Below are 23092 nucleotides of genomic sequence, written 5' to 3' on the forward strand. Positions count from 1 at the left end.
AATCTTTTGTACTGAATTTATGTGAATATCTTAGGTTAGAAATCCGTGTAAAAATTGGACAAACCAATAATTGAAGAAAAATGTTTTCTCTAGAATTTTAGATCTAAATTGAATTTTTAATGAATCCAATTTTGGTTATAGCCTTGTCGTTCAAATAGAAAATATAAATTTTTAATTTAAAAAATTCAATTTTTAGTAAACTAATAAACAAATATAAACTAATTGCACTTCAATTACCACACTGTGTATTTTCCCTACTCTTCTGCTTCTATAAATTCCTCTGTTAGTTCTCATCTCATTTCGTGCAATAATTATCACCATTTTGTATCCCTGGTGGGCCACAATTCCTACGAAGACATTGCCTTTTGCCTCAGAGACGCACAATAAAGAAAAATTAGTCATCCAAAGTAAAGCAACATTTCGATGTGTCTGTGAAACTTTGAAGATTGAATTGTTATATCCTGAAGGAATTAATTTATTCTTCATTTTGTGATGTATTTAGGTACATTGTTGGATGGTTGAGAGATAAAATTAATTGCAATTTTCACCGATAATTGTCACACAATTGAACGACTCATAAATTTACAGAGGGAAAGATTGCCCGTGGCAGGCAGAGAGCCAGACAGATACGGAGACTAATTGAGAAATTGCACCGTAAAATGAACCTAATTAATAAAATTCCCCAAAGACTCACATGCAATTTGCACGACATGACACATGAAATTATGCATTTAGTTGCATTTAATATCTCTTGATCGTTTGAAATTCAGTTGAAGCTCGCTTTAGACTTGATTTGTTTGAATTTTTCAATTTTTTTCTTTTAAAGGTTTTCTTCTTTTTGCGGAGGAACTTTGGAATACCCCGAAAAGTAGCTCCTTAATTTAGTAATTAACATAGTAAATGTAGCAGAAGCCATTAATAGGCATTCATGTTGTGCTAATTTAAATAATTAATCATCTCAATTAGAGATTATACCTTTGCCTTGTTTGCGTGTCCCACAACATGTGCACAGTGTTGTGGGGAAAAGAAGCATATCCGCACATTGAATTGTTCCTATCATCCTCTTTGATTCTCTTACCATCCACCCCCACCCACACACTCCCACTGGAGAATTGCCCCATCTGCCGGAGAGGGAGACAATGCGATTTGTGAAACCCTTCCGGTATAGTTCCAATGTACCAAGTCCATATTTCCCGAATCCGTATTGAATAATTCATACTCAATTAACGCATAACCGCACATCGTATTAATTTCCATCAGTCGCAAATGTTAGACATTATAGCGTTCCCCATTCATCGTGCGGGGGTGTGGAACCGAGAATATGTACTCAATTTACTCCAAATCATGGGCTATATCACATCTTCACAATATCGGAGGTTATTCTGTCCATACCCCAGAGTTACAAAGGGATGCAATCAAATATATATTCTAGACTAGATCTCTTTCGGAATTTTCATAACATTATTTTTCAATTTTTTCAAATTTTAAAATTTTGAAAAAAAACTTTAAAATTTTTAAGAAAGAGTGTTAAGATAAGCCTTCTTCTGTAACCAAATTTCACTTTTAAAATATTGTAGGTTATGTGTGGAATTCGCTACTCAGTCAGGCTTAAAACTTTAAGTCGGTATTAAAGTTTAAGGGCATTTTTTTAAGTCTGACTTAAAATTTTTAAAATAAAATAAAATAGTACTTCAATCAGAAAATCTAACATATTCTTTAGGACAACTCCAGGAAAATCCAAGCCCGACTTAAAAATTTTAAGTCAGACTTTAATAAACTGACTTAAAACCTTAAGAGCGACTTAAAAACCAACTTAAAATTTTAAGTCCGACTTGAATTCTTCCATTTATTTTATTTTATTTTATTTTATTTTATTTTATTTTATTTTATTTTATTTTATTTTATTTTATTTTATTTTATTTTATTTTATTTTATTTTATTTTATTTTATTTTATTTTATTTTATTTTATTTTATTTTATTTTATTTTATTTTATTTTATTTTATTTTATTTTATTTTATTTTATTTTATTTTATTTTATTTTATTTTATTTTATTTTATTTTATTTTATTTTATTTTATTTTATTTTATTTTATTTTATTTTATTTTATTTTATTTTATTTTATTTTATTTTATTTTATTTTATTTTATTTTATTTTATTTTATTTTATTTTATTTTATTTTATTTTATTTTATTTTATTTTATTTTATTTTATTTTATTTTATTTTATTTTATTTTATTTTATTTTATTTTATTTTATTTTATTTTATTTTATTTTATTTTATTTTATTTTATTTTATTTTATTTTATTTTATTTTATTTTATTTTATTTTATTTTATTTTATTTTATTTTATTTTATTTTATTTTATTTTATTTTATTTTATTTTATTTTATTTTATTTTATTTTATTTTATTTTATTTTATTTTATTTTATTTTATTTTATTTTAAGGCAGACTTAAAAAAAAGTGACTTAAAATCTTAAGACTGACTTAAAAGCCAACATAAAATTTTAAGCCCGACTGTAAATTCTTCCCTTTATTTTATTTAATTTTAAAAATTTTAAGTCAGACTTAAAAAACTTACTTAAAGTTTTAAGCCCGTCGGAGTAGTGGATTCCACCCTATATTGTAAAAGATTCAAAAAAAAAAGCTTGAAAGTTTCCCGGGAAATAACCACTTTTTCCTAGAGCATTTGACAATATAATATTAAATTTAAACTAAAACGAAATTTGGCTACAACCTTAATCTTTATTCCTTATATCCTTTCGTAGTTTAAACTACATATTGAAAATTTTATTTTCTTACAAAGTAAATTGAAAATAATGCCAAAGGCCATCTTTGAAATTTATCTCAATGACATCCCCCATTTTAGCCTTAGCGTGTGCCTTATCTAATATCTGAAACAGACACAACTCGGCTGTCTAGAACAAAACACCACATCCACATTCCCAATCGGCACATTTATCTCTTGGCAAATTGAATATCAAACGCCCACAACAGTTGCCACCAATGCGATTAGTGCATATAGCATAGAACAGGGTATGCAGCACCAGGGGGATGGGGGGTTTGTGAGAGACCATAGAGGTGGTCAAAGGTGAATATGTGGAAGATGAGGTGCACAATGTCGAAATACAATGACTAAATTATTTGCCCAGGACTTAGTCAACCATTGACAAACACAAAATGCAAACAGAACAATTAGGAGAATGGAAAATGCATAATGGCAACGGCAAATTCGGATATTATTTCCGGGGTTTAGGGTTCCGCATTAAATTTTGCAATTTCCCCGAAATACTTTGGGGGATTAATTGAAAGATGTTAATGTGAGGAATGCCAAATGACCAAAGATTATGATTATGAATAAAATTGACAGAATGCGTATTATACAGACAGTAAAATTGAATTAAGGAAAGGATTGTGTTGAATTTTTATTTTATAGAAATTGCATTTTTAAAAGATTTTCTTTTTTTCATTTTTGAGGAAAATTCAGAAGACTCTAAAAAGTAAATTGAAACTCTTTTTTACTTAATTTTCAAACTCTTTTATGCATTTATTTTCAGCATCAGCCTAGTGATATGTCTTTTCTTTAAGTGAAAAATATCTTCTAGGAAAAAAAAATAACTTTCATCCCAAATTTCTTTGGGACGTTCAAATAAAAAGTAAATCATTTTAACATTAACAAAGAACTTTTAAATTTTTTTAATAAATAATTCTAAAATATTATTTAGGTGTTAAAATATATATACATATATTTTTAATATAGCTGTGTTATCAAATTCTGCGTGAAAATATTTTAAAGCATTTTTCAATAATAAATTTCATAAAAACTTTTTTAATAAATATTTTCATTAGTTTTGAGTAAAAGTCATGATGATTGCAGCATAAGAAGCAGAAAGCTTAACGATCTGAAACAATAACCAAAACATTAAAAAAAATTCTTGCAGATTTTCACTCATTCTAACCTGAACCAGAGCCATCAGACTGATGTCATAGAGTCCACCAGCTTTGAGACTAATTACTTGAAGTGAATTAGCCATCATGAGGAGAATACTTTGCTGTTCCTTCAAACTTAAGTCGTACCAATTTGTTTGGTAGAGATTGTTGAAGATGTTCTCCGATTCAGATCGAATAATTTCACCAAAAAAACACAAAAGAGCAAGTTGGGTCAATAAGGACATCATCATAATGTACAGCAGTAAGTTCTTTGGATATAGTTGTATCACAAAAATTATACTAGAAAGATTAAAGTGCTACAACAAACTTGAACTAAAGAAATAAATTTCATGCAGTCATTGAATATTCCCAAAATTCTTATCATTTCGACATGCTTCTCAATGATTCGAATAAGAAATTTCGGACGTTTTGGTACTTCTGGATTTTCAGCAAAACTATTAATGAGCCTATTGACAGATTTCATGAAGAAAATGATATATATTCCAATAAATATAACACCACAGTCCGAAGATATAGTCCAGTAGCCAGCAATCACAGTAAATATAATTGAAAGAAACCTATGAATGAGTTCAGTTGATTCCTGATCAAGACCCGGAATAGCTATAACTAAGTAATCGCTCAATGCAAAATGTAAAGGAATTAAAGTTGCGCAGATCGTAAATATTGTAAAGTAGATACTAAAAAAAATTAAAAAATATATATTTAATTGTAAAAAAAATCTAAAAGTAAAATAAAGATAGATCATACTTGAAAAACAATATAGAGTATTTAAAAGCCTTTCCAAATTCTTCATGGGAAATTTTCTGAATAATTTCATCTTCTTCAAAATGTACGTAATGGTCTTGAATCCAATCAAAAAGACCTTCAATTTCTTCGTGAAATGGAGTCGTCGCATAATTTTTTAGCAATAATTGCACACAACCAAGACACATTAGCACAGTGAAGAGAACTTTCATGTAATCAACTTTATCATCTTCCATAATTTTGCCAATGTTATTAATTACAAAGGAAATATAAATAGTTTTGGATAATGTAAGAAAAATGAAGAAAATACTTAATTGTGGACCGTCACCGCGAACACGTCGCAATGTTCGCGATGTAATGCACACTTTAAAAAGTTTGATGAATTTTTCAAATTCCATCTTGAAGCTTAGAAATATAAACAGAATTATCTCGGAAGTTAATCGAACTCCAGAAGAACTGAGACTGTATGTAAAATAAGTCAGAGTTCTCACTTAAATACCTTCAATATTTTGGAAAAGAAAAATATCGATTTAGCATTGTGCTAATTTCCCAAGTATAGGATACATCTGTTGTGCATCAAAACTTTAAATAAATCCAAATTCAAACCGTCCCAACAACCTAAACAAAAGAATAAGACATTTTAAAGATTTTTCAAAAATAAAATTTAAGAATTAAAAAAAAAAAGTTGCTAAACAAGCTATATTTAATCCATTCCATAAAACGATTGCAATATCTGCGTATATCCTAAGAAAAGGTTTACAAACGATAGCTTTTCATGTGAAAAGTAAACGTTACCGACCAGATGATAAACCACAATGATTTTAAAATATTAATCTAGCACATGTTTCTATGGGTTTGTGCTACGTCTTTTATTTGTGGTTTAATATTATAAAATATATAAATCTTTGTGAGAATTTTCCCTCCCTTGGAGTAAGTTTTATTGACTCTTTTGAACTTTAGGGTGAAAATGGTTTTTCTGGTAAAAAAAATCTGGTTGTGACCAACGACAAAGTATTATTATGTACTTTTTTTGGTTTATTAACGGTGTTGATGAAAAAATTTCCTTTTCTTGTAAAATAAGTTCAAAATAATCTTAAGTTGTATTTCAGTCTTTTTTTTGGTAAGCTCCGGAGGGTTTTTCTCCAGATAAATAGTCTGATTAAAAAACAAAGAAAATTAACAAGATAAAGGGTTTTATTATTTTTTTTCTACAAACTAATTAAAACGTTTATTCTTTAATAAGTAAGCAGTCATATGGTGATGCAAACCATATAGCATCGCAAAGTTATACGTGAAAGTGTTTATAAGTTGTCTTTCAACAATAAAATATCATGTATGTATTTAGGTAAAAATTCCTTCATTTTTGTGTAAAAGTCATGATTATCGCAGCATAGGAAACTGAAAGTTTTACGATCTGAAAGAAACAAAAAGTTAGAAGTTTATTTTTAAGTTTAATCGAAAATTTTATAGAATTTCTAACCTGCACCAGAGACATGAGACCAATGTCATACAATCCACCAGCTTTGAGACCAATTACTTGGTAAGAGTTGGCCATCATGAGGAGAATAATTTGCTGTTCCTTCACACTTAAGTCATACCAGTATGTCTGATAGAGGTTCTTAAAGATGTTCTCAGATTCAGATCGAATAATTTCACCAAAAAAGCACAAAAGAGCAAGTTGGGCCAGTAAAGTGCCCAACATACAGTGTAATACTAAGTTATTTGGAAAAATTTGTATAACAAATATTATGCTGAGAAAAGTTAAAGTACTACAAAAGAGTTGCATTAGAGAAATGTATTTCATGCTCTTATTAAATATGTTCAAAATTTTTATCATTTCGACGTGCTTCTCGATGATTTGAATAAGAAATTTATAGAGTTCGTTTTCCTCTTTTTCCCCACACGGGGCTGTTTATTCTCCTCTCAATGTACAAAATTAGGATTCTTCTTCTTGGGGGAAATCTTGTGTCGTCGCTTCCTTCTTCTCTGCAACTTCTGCTTTCTGTAGCTTCTCGAGGTAGGGTGTGGCCCTCTGGTGCTGTCGGTGGCTTCTTGGGGCCAGAACGTAGCCCTACTATGCGGTGGCTTCTATAGGGCAGGACGGGTTGTCTCCGGAACCTCTCGTAGATTCCCAAGGGTAGGGCGTAGCCCCTCTAGTGGTTCTTCTGGGATTTACAATCCCCTCGGTGCGATAATGGGAAAGATTCCTTCCCTCCAGCTCCTGACCCGCAGAATTCCGGCACAGACGGATCCTCGTTCTCTTCACAGGCTTCTGGATAGCCTCTAGCTTCACGGGAGGAGTGGTAGAGCACTCCTCAGGGACTTCACAGAATTTTCCCTTTTGGGAGAGAAGAAAATTAATGGGTCTTTTCCCCAAGAGAATCAAATTGAGACTGCTGGGCCCACTGACAGAGCAGAGCGCAACCAGCTGATACACACACACACATAAACATAATTTTCAGCACTCTTCCCCTTTTTGGAGACATTTTTGAATTGAACGTTAATTCCCCCATTACGGATAATTTTCAAAAAAAATATGCACGTTACATCACCCGTACGTTGTGAAAAGAAAACAAAAAAGATTAAAAAAAAAAAGAAAAGGGGATGAACGTGCAGGGCCCTTAAGTCCATTTAACAAGGAAGAGCGTGTAAAAAGAAACATGAATATAATACTACCACCTCATTTGCAAAAGAAAATTAAAACTAATCTTAAAATTACAAGGCCTTATTTAAACAAATTTATCTTAACTTATTAACACCATGCATATAAATAAATAAGGAGTATAAATAAGAAAGAATTGTTCTAATAAAGATTCAATGTGCGAGGGCCAAAGGCTCAAAGCAAAAATATAAGAACTTGATCACCTGGAGTATTCAAATACAAACCCCGATGAAAAGGACATTTCCAGGAACGTTTTCTCAATTTATACCCTTCAGAATTCGTAAATTAATCCCTTGCAGATTAGTGTGTCTCACCGAAGGTATAAAAAATTTAAAGGTTGATCTGCGCTGATGGCATCGATGCATTTCAATTGATCAATGAATTTCTCCTCAGGTGAAACGGGGAAAATTAAAAGGGAAATTTTGGTGCATGGAGAAAAGCAATTTTTCAAGGAATGCGGTAGCTCCGTTGTTTCATAATTGATATTCTTCGGCGAGTGTAACATATAACTGGTTCAAAGAGAAAATTTAGAAATCAGAAAATGTGAAAATACAAAAGGTATTCTGGTGATTGATTCTTCTGTTGGGCTCTATGCGCTCACTCAGACCTCACGTCCTCCTTGATACACGCATAGGGATGATTAAAGTGCTCGCTCCGACCTCACGCCGTCCTTGCTACGCACAAAGGGAAAATGAAAGTGCTCGCTCCGACCTCACGTCGTCCTTGCTACGCACATTTGGATTTTTCTTACGTTCGCTCCGAAATCACATCGTCCTTGCTACACGCAATCACCTTTATCAGCATAGCCTCACGCGTATGCGCCCTTTTTCGTTAAGCCTCACGCTTATTAGCAGAATTTCTGCTAGAGAAAATTCTTGAGGTAACGGGAAGGTTTAGTGTGGGCGTTATGATGCGTCAGAGGAAAAAAATAGAAAAATCAAAATTTTCAATATTCATGATTTAGTTCTATCCCCCCCTGAACATTCTCTGATCCCGAGAAATTCTTTGCGAGACTCAACCCTCACGGTTGTTCTGATGCCTTTCACACCTCGATTACACATAGAAGGTATTTGATCAATCTTAGGAGCTTACTGAATTCAATTTAATATAGGGCGATTTTACTCCACGCAGCATTAGTTTCGTCAATGGCTTCATAATTTTCTAAATGCATTCTCTTAACGGGTTTTATGTTGATTTCTGTTTCACACAGTGTACCCAATTCGAAGATGTTATATTCTCTTCACGAGATTCAATTGTGGTGATCTAGCATATCTATTTTAATGTTTGTGGCGAAGAAACTATCTTGGATTTGCTTAAAATTTAACCTCTAGGCCGCCAAGCGGGGTCGTTGAACGACCCCAGCCCTATATTTCGTGCTATAACTTAATAAATATAAAAGATACCATTCCCATCTTTTGGAAATAAGTTCTTTGGTTATCTGAGGAGGTTGTGTAAAAATTTCAGCTCAATCCGTCCACCACAAGAAAAGTTATTAAGGAAAATGTAGAAGAAGGGAATTCAAAAATTGGTGTAACGGCCATGCTGCGGAAAATTTCTTAGAATGAAGTTAGTCACATCATAAATCATATGGTTGAAGGGGGTTGAAGGGTTGTGTTTACTTTCTCACTTTACCTTCTCAGTGTCAGAATTATCGCGAATAAGTAACATAAACAACATAAAACATAATTAAAAGCATATAAATGTGCAAAACAATAAAGAATATTCGAGAAATATTGCCATTTATCACGGTGCGGGAGGTGAGGGGAATGTGGGGAAGTAGTGAAAAAAAATAGCAGTTGCGGTCAACTTCGTGGCAAATTTCTCACGAAGAAAGTGTGAAAAATGAGTGAAAAATGTTTTTCCCTAATATCTTCTTCTGCGTGTTTCCGGGTGGCGAATTTGTGATGCAAGGGGCAAGAGGACTATATAAGGAGTCTAAAGGTAGTGACCCGACAGTTCCCGGTTTTATAGTTTATGAGAAAATCGACTTCCTTCTTGGGGTCGTTCAACGACCCCACCTTGGCGCTCTAAGGAAGCTCCAAGGTCTTGGCGGCCAGCAGGTTAATTATTGTAGAGTAGCAGAATCCTTCTTCGATTATGTACTAGCTAGACACCTGCTCAGGCTAGTAAATGTGTAGCCTACATTATGAGCAATATAAATACGAAGATGTTTGCGAAGAATGTGGCAGAATGCTATATAAAGTTACGGTGGAAGCCCGCATGACTAACTAAGAAATCAGTTTACTTAAAAAGCAATTTAATTTCGGAGTAATTGTCGAAGAATTCGCCTTGCCTCTCACATTGGGTTTTATTTGCCTCACGCATTTCTTTGAAGTGCCTCACGCATTTTCTTTTATGAAGTGCCTCACGCAGTTTTTATGAAATGCCTCACGCAGTTTTTATGAAATGCCTCACGCACTTCTCTTCAGTAAAGTCGCAGGACTCACTCCTGAACTCCCTACAAATCGCTTGTATCCAGATCGATCCTTCTAACACCTCGAGGCAACATCTTCTCTATTTTCGAAGAAAATATAAAATTTAAAGTCTATTAATTGCAAAGAAATCAAGGGATAATATTTTTTTTTCCATCGAGAAGTTCTACAAAACAAAATGATCAATCTTAAGAAATTTAATTTCCATTTTAACCCATATTTCCCCTCTTTAAGGAAACAAAACAATATTTTTCCCCTGACGTGATCAAGAGAAAAGTAGTAGAAAGGGATTATTAGGTTTTATGGAAATGGAAAGATTCAGGGACAATAATAGTTTGGGAAGAAAATTGATCTCAGGTGGCAATCTCATGATTTTTGAGAATTGCAGGGCAAACCCATAAAGGTGGATGAAATCCTATCCCTGGCTACTCGCTAGCCAATCAACAACCAACACTAGAGAATCAACCCTTCATTCACATTTTAGCATTCGGTTCTCACAACACGAAGCTTTATAAAGAAACATGAACCTTATTCTTGTTCGCCGTCTTCTTATAGTGAATTTGACAAAAAGAAATTTAGAAATTAAATGTTTTAGCATGAGAGGGAAAAATCTCGTGCGTAAAAACTTTAATAATTGTACTTAGCTACCGCATGTAATTTTATAAGGGTTTGAAGGGAAGGAATTATATGGATTGTGCATAGAGTAAGGAAAAAATTCAAGGAACAAACATCTTAGCTTGTGAATCAACCGAATGCCATTCGAAAGAGCTCTTGCCAAAAGGCAGGATATGACTCCCACAAATTTTAAGACGCGATTCTCGCCAAGGACGCTCCAAGGCAGAACAACAACTTTTAGGGAGCGACCCCAAAGGTGCTTATGCTAAATCTTCCCTCATTTTATAACTACTGAGGATCCATCAATAGTGAATCATTAATTGGCACTCCGTTACCTTCCTTCGGATAATAAAAATGGAAAAATAAATACGGAGGGAGTTAGAAAAGGCAGTAAGAACCTAATTCCATCGGAATTTGCCTTAATCTCCTTAACTCCTTGTGATGTATGCAAAAGGGCGTTACACAAGCTCTGATCATTCTCAGATCCCTTTTGGGCGATGCCAAATCGCTGAAAGATATTCTTTCATACTCAAACTTTGTTACTAAAGAAATAAGAAAATTGAGACACACCTAATTGCAATCAAAGAATGTTAATCAACCCAAATAATAATGAGAATTAAATCCGTGAGGGGATTTTATATTATTTCGTGAACTATGTTTTAATTAGGCTTAATATCCTTTTTGTGGTATCTTGCAATTCTACCCGAATCCACGTCCTCTAACTCATAGGTATCTCCTTGTTTTGAGATTACTTTAGCCTTGACCCAGAGAAGAAATTTATGTTGGATGCCTTTAGCTTGATCAGATTGCCCAAAATTTCGTCGCCACACTATATCTCCCACATTAAAAGAATGAACCCTTTTACGGAGATCATAATTCTTAGCATTAGATTGGTGCGCCTGGCGCAATCGAGGACCCACATTCCCTCTGGCATCTTCTAGCTGCTTTAATCTCTCCTTCAAACCCAGAGGAGGTCGTATATTAACAATAGAATACTGATCTGAATCCGTGATCATTTCCATTCCAAAATTTACAAAGTAGGGTGACATTTTAGTACCCTCATGAATGGCTGAATTCATCGCACACTGAACCTGATAAATATGATCCCCCCACTCCTTATGGTGTTTCTTAATGTAGGCCCGCATTGAGGTAATCAAGGTACGATTAGCACGCTCAGTTGGGTTAGACTGGGGGTGGTAAAGTGGCGTTTTCCAATGATGGATGCCATATCCTTGGAGGAAGGATTTGAATAATTTGGATTCAAATTGTACTCCATTATCTGAAAGAATGATTTGGGGAATGCCGAAAACACAAAACACACGATTCTCAAGCACCTCGACGAGCTGCGGAGCTTTGGCATTCCTTAAAGGAAAAGCCAGGACAAATTTCGAAAACCTATCCACCACTACTAAAATATCAGTAAAGCCTTTGGAGGTTTTAACTAAAGGCCCAATGTAATCTAAGGAAATGGTCTGCCAGGGCCTCGTTGCCTCCACAAATTTTCCCATAGGGGGAGCTAAAGCTACATTTGGGGCTTTTGAGGCTTTGCAAATCTGGCAGTCCTTTATATATTTGCTGACCTCCTTCCTCATTTTTGGCCAATAATAAAGGGTGGAAATACGGTTTAAGGTTTTGAAATAACCAAAATGTCCAGCTCTTGGCTCATCGTGGTACTTCCGCATCACATCAACGCGATCCTCTTTGGGAACCACCAACTTCCACCGATGTTCCACCACACCCACATCGTTGAGCACCCTGCAGAGCTTATACAGCCTTCCATCCTCCACCTTGTACTCGGGAAGCTTCTCAGGAGTCTGTGTGGCCTTCTCAAAGAGAGAACTGTACCACTTGTCTTGAACTTGGGCGACGGAGCTGACATCGAAGCATCTTGACAGAGCATCAGGAACTATGTTTTCCCTTCCTGGCCGATGTCTCACCTCAAAATCAAACTCTTGCAACCTCAAAATCCAACGAGCAAGACGGCCACGAGCCTCCTTCTGCCTTAACAGCCACTGTAGTGCTGAGTGGTCTGTTTCTACCACAAACCGGGCTCCCACAAGGTACTGGCGGAATTTTTCAATGCTGTACAGCACACCCAGAAGCTCCTGCTCCGTGGTGGTGTAATTTTTCTCGGCGGCCGTGAACTTCCTCGACATATAGGCAATTACCCGCTCCTTATCATCCTCCCCCTGCACGAGAACGCCTCCACATCCGAAGTCGCTACTATCTGTCTTCACTCGGAAGGGTTTGGAATAATCGGCGGTGGCCAGTATAGGCGCGGAAATCAGGGCACGCTTGAGATCCTCAAAGGCACGGTCAGCCTCAGGCGACCACTCAATTGATTTGGGTTTTCCCTTGAGAAGATTGGTGAGGGGCAGAATGGTGGTTGAAAAATTAGGGATGAATTTGCGATACCAGGACATCATTCCAATTACCTGGCGAAGTCCCTTCACCGTGCGCGGAGGGGTGAGTTGAATGATGGCATCAATCTTCTCTGTGTTGGTAGAGATTCCCTCTGAAGAAATTGTCAATCCCAAAAAGCTCAATTCGGGGACGCAGAACTTTGACTTCGCCAAATTGATCGTGAGATTTGCAGCTTTGAGCCGCTTTGCAACTTCTCCCAACATCCGCACATGGGTCTCAAAATCAGGTGTCACGACAAGCACATCATCCAGGTAATAATACACAAAGGGCTCCAGATCATGCCCCAACACCAGTGACATCAACCTTGCCATGGTCATGGGAGAATTGACTAACCCAAAAGGAGTTCGCTGAAAACAGTATAACTTCCTTCCAGGTAACGCAAAGGCTGTCTTCTGTTGATCCTGGGGATCCAAAGGGATCTGGAAAAATGCCTCTGAGAGATCAATGCTGGATAAGTACTGTGTGCCAGACAGCTGGGACAAAATCGCCTCAATATGTGGCAAGGGGAATGTGTCCCTCACGGTGACATTGTTTAATCCTCGCGCATCCAAACAAAATCGAATACGCCCATCCTTCTTGTCGCGAATTGTTACCGGGTTCAACCACGGAGTGGGCTCGCATTCCCTAATCACGCCACGTTTCAAAAGACGATCCAATTCCACATCCACAGCCTTCATCAGGTGGGTTGGAACCGGATAACACCGTTGATGCACAGGTGCGTTGTCGAGGGTATCAATTTTGTGGGTGATCAGATGAGTACGTCCAAAATTATCCTCCGTGGTGATGGGAAAGTGAGGGATAACTCCATCCAATCCAGCGCGTTCCTCGCTGCTGAGAATCACTGGATGTCGACTTAAAGCATCATCACATCGCGATCAAAAATTCTCACCGCGGCGTAAGGTCGACGATCATCCTCATCAGGAGTGCCTAACGGCCTGTCGTCTACCTCACAAATTGTGACAACACTGCAGCTGAAATCCTGAGCAATCCTTGGGTGAAAAATCGGAAGGGGTTCACCAAAATCAATCAAATCCGTGCACTCAATTGTATCCGCAGCAAAGTCTATCAATGCACATTCTCCAGCTGATTTAATCACATCCAGAGTTGTGACAGAGATAGATGAATTGAGCGCTTCCTCACCAGAAGATGACAAATCAACTCCATTAACCTCTTCAACGTCCTCAAATAAAGGAATTCTCTGCAATACGCGGTCCAACTCTTCATCCACTTCAGAATAATTTTCAAAATCCACCGCGAATGCTTCAAATTCATCAAAAATATATTCATCGACAATATCTAAATCTTTATCTATATTATTAACAACTTTGGGGTTCTTCTTGTGTTTTCTCTTCCTCATGGGTTTTTTCTGCGGCGGTTGAGGGATTGTTGGGGATATGCCGGTGTCCACCATCCCTCCTAGTGTCCCGGAGATGCTTCCCCCGAACATGCAGGACACTCTCTCCTCGTCACATTGGCTGCACCACACCCATAGCATAAGATCCTAGCACGGCGAGGCTGTGTGCATTGATCTAAAGGATGATTTCCAATGTAACAATTCAGACACAAGGGTGAATTAGTTTGTGGACGGCTTCGATTGGTCTCCGTGGTTTGACCTGTGTTCCTCCTGTTGTTGTTCCGAGGATTACTCCTTCGCGGAGGTTCATTGGTTCTCATTGTTTCCACAGCATTGATGCGCGATGGTCTTTGGCGCGCAGAATCCTCACTCGCGATGAGCATGTTATTTTCGATCACACGGAGCGCATTTTCTAAATCCAACACGGATGAAAATTCCCGCAACAAAATTGACTCTCGAATCCTTGGGGCGAGATTCCGGCGTATCATCTGAATCTGGGTTGCTTCATCCAAAGGGACATCCAACTCACGAAACAACGCACGAATATCGGCAATGAAAACACCCACACGTTCCCCATCGCGTTGCTTTCTGTCCTCCAATCTCCTACGCACTGATAAATCGCAATCAGACCGATCGAATGTGGTCTTAATTGCGCGTGAGAAGTCCTCCCATGTGGGGAATAATTCGCAGGACCGATACCAGCGTAACGCGTCACCACTCAAGCACAAATGCACACTTGACAACACTGAATCGGCGGCTACTTTCTGTGCCCGTGACATCCTCTCCATTTCGCGCAAAAATGTTCCAACGCGCGTTCCTTTGAGATCACCGGAGAAGGTGATCCCCCAATCCTTCAATGGAATAGGCTTAAAGGTGGTGAGGTTGCCAGCTGGAGGGGCAACAGTGGTTACCACGGATGTATCAAGGCTCCTAGGCTGAGACTGTACTTCCGGCTGTGGATTGCCAGAATCCTGTGGCACATCCTGTCCACCGACGGCTCCCACTTCTTCAGGAATACTTTCCAAAGAATGGTATGTCGTGGCATTCAGAGCCGCAGCATTCAAGGCCGCAGCAAAATCCCTCGAAGGTCCCGCGCGTGAGAGTCGCGGAAGTTGTGGCGTCTGCTCGTGCCGAGCTCTGGGGGTTACTTGAGGAGCATTGTGGAACTGCAGTAACGACATCTTGTCCACCAAGGTGTTCATTGTGGAGGCCAGAGTGCTCATTTGCTGATTCATCCTGTCGCTGTTTCCTTGAAAGGTTTCATATATCTCTCTGTTCCTTTCCTCCTGTTGCCTTAAGAACCTCTCGGTGGTTGTTCCCAAGGTCTCAACAAGGTGTCTATTTTCCTCACACTCTCGCTCCAATCGCAAGAAACGTTCCTCCCATCTATTGATTGCAATCCCACGACCACTTCCCATCAGAGGGGTTCGCGGAATTCTTGATTCTTGTGGTGTGCTGGCCACCGAAGCAGTTGGTGGCTGTTGGCTTGTGGAGGGTGGTTGTTCCATGGAAACTGGTGGTGCCTGTGCAACAGCACTGGGTGGTGGCTGGCTCCCGGAAGGATTCTTTCGCGTCCCAACCATATTGACAAAATCGAAATGAAAATCAGAAATTTTCCCAGAAAAATCAAAAAAAAACTTTCAAAGGGAGAACCAAACTCAATCCCAAATCAAGAAAAATCCCAAAAATAATTATTCAATTCTTAATATATTCTTTATTCAATCAAACGAAACAATCCCAAGTATATTCTCAAATTTCCAATTCAAGAAAACTTCCAGAAATAATTGCTTCAAATATTCCTTAAACTTACTATATTATTAACAACAATTATTAAATTTAAAATCCTGGAAGGGGATTTCCTCACTTACAAAAAAAAAGAAAAACCAGAGAAAAAGAAAAAAAAATTCTTCTACCTCCGGATGGCTTCCCAAAAACTCCCGGATGATCCTCAAAAATCCCAAGGTGACTTTCAAAGAGCCCCCAAACCGAGACTTTGATCAAGGTGACCAAAAAAAAAAAAAAAATTTTGCAGAAATGCAGTTGCAAAATTTAATAAATTATTTTATTCTCAAAGGCAATTTTAATTTTTGACCATCAAAAGTTTATAAAACTCTCCCCAATACTACTTTTGTGCTATGTATAGCGGGATCCGTAAGGGAAACTTCAAAGAAAAATCCCCGCCAAATGGTCAAAAAAATTATTTCTGCACTAAAGCCCAAAATGATCACTCAAAAGCTTATTGTTTGGGGGTTGCGGTTTCTGAGAATCGCAAGGAGACAAAGCACAAAACTTCACAAATTGGACGACACAGAAAAAATTTTTATTCCTCCGTAGAGGCTAACTTTTATGAAAAACTTTAAAGAAAAATTTTCTAATGATTTTACTCTATAATTTAATTTTTTTTTCAACCCTGAGACTCTTAAATGCTACTTGCGTGAGTTCCAGCGGTGGTTGGGCGCCATATAGAGTTCGTTTTCCTCTTTTTCCCCACACGGGGCTGTTTATTCTCCTCTCAATGTACAAAATTAGGATTCTTCTTCTTGGGGGAAATCTTGTGTCGTCGCTTCCTTCTTCTCTGCAACTTCTGCTTTCTGTAGCTTCTCGAGGTAGGGTGTGGCCCTCTGGTGCTGTCGGTGGCTTCTTGGGGCCAGAACGTAGCCCTACTATGCGGTGGCTTCTATAGGGCAGGACGGGTTGTCTCCGGAACCTCTCGTAGATTCCCAAGGGTAGGGCGTAGCCCCTCTAGTGGTTCTTCTGGGATTTACAATCCCCTCGGTGCGATAATGGGAAAGATTCCTTCCCTCCAGCTCCTGACCCGCAGAATTCCGGCACAGACGGATCCTCGTTCTCTTCACAGGCTTCTGGATAGCCTCTAGCTTCACGGGAGGAGTGGTAGAGCACTCCTCAGGGACTTCACAGAATTTTCCCTTTTGGGAGAGAAGAAAATTAATGGGTCTTTTCCCCAAGAGAATCAAATTGAGACTGCTGGGCCCACTGACAGAGCAGAGGGCAACCAGCTGATACACACACACACATAAACATAATTTTCAGCACTCTTCCCCTTTTTGGAGACATTTTTGAATTGAACGTTAATTCCCCCATTACGGATAATTTTCAAAAAAAATATGCACGTTACAAATTTCAGACGTTTAGGAACTTCTGGGTTTTCATCAAAAGTATTGATTAACCTGTTAATAGACTTCATGAAGAAAATTACGTAAATTCCAATGAAAACAATAGCACTATCCGAAAAAATAGTCCAATAGGGAGCAATAATTGTAAATATGATGGTTACAAGCTTATGGGTAAATCGAGTTGATTCCTGGTCAAGACCGGGAATAGCTATAACCAAATAATCGCTATACACGAAATTTAAAATAATTAATATTGTAGTCATGGTAAACAATACAAAGTAGGTTCTGAAAAAAAAACAGTTTTTTAGTAAAAGAATGTTTAATGATTCATTGAATTAAATTTATGGATTTTTACTTGAAAAACAGCACAGAGAATTTTAGGGCTTTTCCAAATTCTTCTTTGGACACCTTCTGGATAATTTCATCTTCTTCAACTTTTAAGTAATTGTCTTGGATCCAATCTAAGAGATTTTCAACATCTTTATGAAATGGAGCAATGGCAAAATTTTTTAACAGCAATTGCGAATATGCAAGACACATTAACACAGTGAAAAGCACTTTCATAAAATCAATATTATCATCTTCCATAATTTTTCCAATATTATTCAGTGTGAAGTATACAAAAATGGATGTAGCAAATGTAAGAAAAAAGAAAAAGTATCTTAGTTTTGGGCTATCACCACGAACACGTCTCAATGTTCGCGATACAATGCAAAATTTAAGAAGTTCCTTAAACTCTTTAAAATCCATCCTTGAAACAACTTATTTGAAAAAATATTTTTGAAAGAAAACTGTGTTAACAAAAGTCAACCAAACTCTAGGGAAACAAGCACTACAATGTGAAATAAATCTGTGTTTTCACTTAAATACCTTGAAAATTAAAAATAATAGGGGAGAGCGGGGTTAAAAAAGTCACTTAAGGGTTTAGAAAAAGCTTAAAATATCATATTTCCCAAACAGATAAAGCGAAATATATAGCTCAATTCTTTAGGACATGTCTTGCCCTACAACTGTTTCTCAGATCATTTTGTTCTATCTAGCTAGGAAATATGATATTTAAGGCTTTTTCCAAACCCTTAAGTGACTTTATTAGCCCCGCCCTCCCCTACCTTAACATGTGTTGTCTTCCTAACCTAGCCAAGAACAAGCATAATGGTAAAAACCACATTTTTCTTTTTGAAATATTAATACTTTGAAGATATTTCCATTGGTTGGTGCTACGCTACGTCTTTTATTTGTGGTTTTAACATTTATGAAATATTTATATTTTCCTTTCCATACTCAGCTCTTTTTTTTTGTAGTAAGTTTTATTGATTACAGCATATGCTTCACACATTTCAAGGGATTTTAAGCAAAAGAGGCGTTTTCATAGCATTTATAAATCGTGTAAACTATCGTCTTTTAATTTCCTTTAATCAATGCAAAGAAGTGGAAATTGGAACAACAATTGAAAATCCTGGTTAAGCCTACCTAAACATTCATGATTCATGCGCCTTGGCTACCTACTAAGATTTTATGGGGAACTCTACGTAACAAATCTGGGTAGTCTTTACGGACTTTAGAATAATTTTTTTTTAAATTTTGGTCAAAAAAAAAAACAAAAACCAAATAAACAGTATATGAAGTAGAAATAAAAGTAGTCAACTCGAGCCCCCAATCACGTGTGAGCGAATTGCATTTGAGGTTGTAAAAAGGGAGTGTATATTAGTGAGGGTGGCTGGATCTTCCCTTAAAGGAATTTTCCTTCTCTAATAATTTATGACTATGGTTTTCAATACCATAATCTTTTAAGACTGCAGTCCAGTGGTCCTCTGTGACTATACAGACTTTCTAAATTGGGTGGGAGGGTGGCAAAAAAAAAAGTTTTCAATACGAAAGAATTGTGATGAAACTTCATTTACTTTTAGCTGTGATTCTTTTTTTTAAAGTGTTTTTTAAGGGCATATAATGAATTGTTATATGTATATAAGAATTAAAAGAATCAATAAAACTTACTCCAACGAGTGGAACTTTTTCACAGAGATTTTTAATAATTCACATTGTTAAACCACAGATAAAAAGACGTAGCACCAATCCATAGAAATATTTTCTAAATTTATAATTCATAAAAGTGGTTTTACAATCAACATTTGTACTTGAGAAGTGGGAAGTCAGCACCTGTTGAAATATTATTTTTTAATGCACATTCAATTGTAGGTATTTAAGTGAAAACTCTGATCTACATTATTTTACATACAGTGTTTCCTTTCCTAGAGTTCAGTCCGCTTTTAACTGAAAGGTTGTGTTTTATTATTTTTTTTTAATATCATCGTATCTTGTGAGAAAGATGGATTTTGAAGAATTTAAAGAAGTTTTTAAATTTTGCATTACATCACGAACACTAAGACGTATCCGTGGTGACAAACCGCATTTAAGAAATTTCTTCATTTCTTTAACATTTGTTACATCTACTTTTGTATACTTTGTACTCAATAATATTAGCAAAATTATGGAAGATGATAACATGGATGTTATGAAAGTTCTTTTCACCGTACTAATGTGTCTTGGGTATTCGCAATTATTGTTTAAAAATTTTGCTATTGTCCCATTTCACGATGATGTGGAAAGCCTTTCTGATTGGATTCAGGGCCAATACTTACAGGTTGAGGAAGATGAAATCATCGAAAAGGTATCCATTGGGGAATTCGAAAAAGCTCTAAAATACTCTGTGCTGTTTTTCAAGTAAAGTTTTTCCTTTTATTATAATTTAAAGAAACTTTACAAAAAAAAAATCTTTTCAAATATAATTTCAGAATTTACTTTGCAATGTTTACAATGTGTGCAATTTTCGTGCCTTTAAATTTTGCATTTTGTGATTACTTGGTGATAGCCATTCCTGGTCTTAACCAGGAAACTACTCGCTTCATCCATAAATTTGTTACAATTATATTCACCATGATAGCTGCCTATTGGAACATATTTGCGGACAGTGCAATAGTTTTCATTGGAATTTACGTCATTTTCTTCATGAAGTCTGTCAACAGACTGATTAAAATTTTTTCTGAAAATCCAGAAGTACCAAAACGTCCGAGATTTCTTATTCGCATCATAGAGAAGCATGTTGAAATGATAAGAATTTTGGGGGTATTCAACGAGTGCATGAAATTTATATCTCTGGTTCAACTTTTCTTTAGCACTTTAATATTTCTCAGTATAATATCCGTCATACAGATTTATCCAAATAATCCATTATTGTACATTATATTGGCTTCCCTGATTAGCCAACTTGCTCTTTTATGCTTCTTCGGAGAAATTATTCGATCACAATCAGAAGAAATCTTCAACAATCTCTACCAGACAAATTGGTACGATTTAAGTGTGAAGGAACAGAAAATTATTCTCTGCTTGATGGCTAATTCTCTTCAAGTTATCGGACTCAAAGCTGGTGGATTGTATGACATAAGTTTGATGGCTCTAATACAGGTTAGAATGCATGAGAATATTGTGTATAAATTTATGTTCTAGGTTTTGGTTTCTTTCCAGATTGTAAAACTCTCAGCTTCTTATGCAGCAATCATCATTACTTTTACACAAAAATGAAGGAAGTTCAAAATATAAGCAATTTTTTAAATAATGAGCTCGATTTTATCAAATATCTTTTCTTTTCTTAAAAATTAAAAGTTATTGTAATATTGTGACAGGTTGATGTCTTTAAAATTTAGTTTAAGCAGTTCTATTGTCATCGTGCACGTTGAAGAAACACAAAGAATTTGGAAAAGTAAATTTCCTTTAAAAATTCGTATTGAAAAAAGAAGATATAAACTTTCAAATTTTTATGAGATTTTCCACAGGATATCAAAAATCATGTAAAAAATTGTAATCGATCAATTTAATCATCTTTCACGCATAATTTAAAAGCACAGCTATGTTTAAAAGGCTTTAGCATGCTTAAGAAAAACAAAATGTTGGAAAATTATTTATTTGTTTATTATAAGAAGTAATAAAAATCTAACGTATAATTTTTTAATCTTTTTTTTCGGTAAAAAAATTGTTTAAAAAATTCCCTTTAAGGCAATATTTCATTTAAATAATTTAGTATAGGAGACCGTGGCCTAATTAGTTATTATTATTATTTTACTGAATAGTAAGTAACCATATAAAAAAATATTTAATACCATTTTTTTGCATTGTAAACAGGCGTGTAAAGGCTCTAATTGGGTCACGTTCTCCTATTAAAAGAAAAGTTTAGTTATGCTCCTGAGAGCAATTACATACAACAAAGCTCTAAAAACAGAGAACTAGTTCAAGTTAAGAAAAAAGCTCAGTGTTACCATGCTCAACAATTGTTTGGTAAATTTGTTTGTTAAGAATCGTTTAAACGACGTTATCAAACTTTCCAACTCTTCGGTCTTCGAGTGTGGCGAAGCACCTGTTCAATCCCCCAAAAAAAAACCTCATACACACCCGTTTGCAGAATATGGGGAAAATCTCTCTATTTGCAGTTGTAAAGTGTTTGTGAAAGCTCTCACCAATTGGCAAATGCTTTTGTAGTGGGTGGTGAGAATAAATACACAATTTTCACCTTAATAGTTTCTAAGGATCTCCACCACATGTACCACCATCACCTGCGGCTTGCGAAGCATGAGGGTTGGCGTGTCCTTTTGTGTGAGTTAGGGGGTAAATGGTTAAGGGATGGTGAAGAAGTGATCACATATAATTCACATTATTGTAAAGCTCTAGTCAATTTGCATAGAGATTAAATCAAAATGGCCACAAATACACACATTTGTATTATTGAGGCCTCAGCATCTACACTCTCTCTAGAGCTCCATACAAGCTGTTTCCTCTTAATTAATTGCTTCACTTGTTGTTTATTTGACAATCGTCTCTCATGCTGATCTCAACGGCATTTCGAGTGCAGCATTAAACTCCATTCAGCACCCCCTACGTAACATACACCCCCCCTGCTCTCCCCCCTAGGCGTGTGCCAACAAATCCCAGTACAATTCCTCTACACCTGAGAGCATACATATAGTTTTGTTAACTAAATAACCATATTAAATCTTCCTCTCCATTCACTCACTAAGGATATTCTCGCTCGTCCCTGATAAATGCTTGCTGAATTTACCATTAAACTAGCCAAAAGTGATGAATTGTTGTAATGTTCTGTTGTAACTTACATATTATTGTGGATGCATACATTGTGGTAGTTTGTAGCAGTAATTGACGTAGTACGTCGAAACGATGAACTTTCCGTATTAAAAAAAGTGTCTATAATTTCTATAGTGGTGCAGTGTTACCTATAAATTATTCAAAGAATGCAACTTTATGCAATTTACCAACGTATAAATTTTTTAATACTATCACAACAATCCTTTACCTTAGGGTAAAGGGGTGGGGTATAAGAGAAAAAAACAATCCAGTGGCGTAGCTAGAAGGGGTGGTTCAGTATCTACTAAATACCCCAAAAGCAAAATAAGCAAACGTCATTTCCTTTAAAAGTTAAAATAAATAAATTTTAATTTAATTTAAAACACGAAAAATAATCTTAATAAAAATTAACAACAAATATTAGAGAAAGAAACGCCAAAAGTTATACCATAAATGTTTAACGTTACAAGAAAAACGTCAAAAATAAAAATAAAAAAACCGACAAAATGTTAACCTTCGCATTGCCATGAAGGGTAGGTGACCGACCCCAGAGCTATTTGTATTTCGAGTTATTGCGACGTGATTCTTAGAGGTATAGAGTCTATCTTTTTGGAAATAAACCAGAAAAAAAGTTATTTACTG

The 23092-nt window shown here is 36.0% G+C and overlaps 1 protein-coding gene across 15 annotated transcripts in view; it reads right to left on the minus strand.

Annotated features, from left to right (window-relative positions):
* LOC129787317 (polypyrimidine tract-binding protein 2) overlaps positions 1-23092 on the minus strand; it is a 393752-nt gene that overhangs the window by 219969 nt on the left and 150691 nt on the right. The gene's annotated exons all lie outside the window — the stretch shown is intronic.

The sequence above is a fragment of the Lutzomyia longipalpis genome, chromosome 1 (assembly GCF_024334085.1).
Source record: "Lutzomyia longipalpis isolate SR_M1_2022 chromosome 1, ASM2433408v1".
NCBI classification, from domain to species: domain Eukaryota; kingdom Metazoa; phylum Arthropoda; class Insecta; order Diptera; family Psychodidae; genus Lutzomyia; species Lutzomyia longipalpis.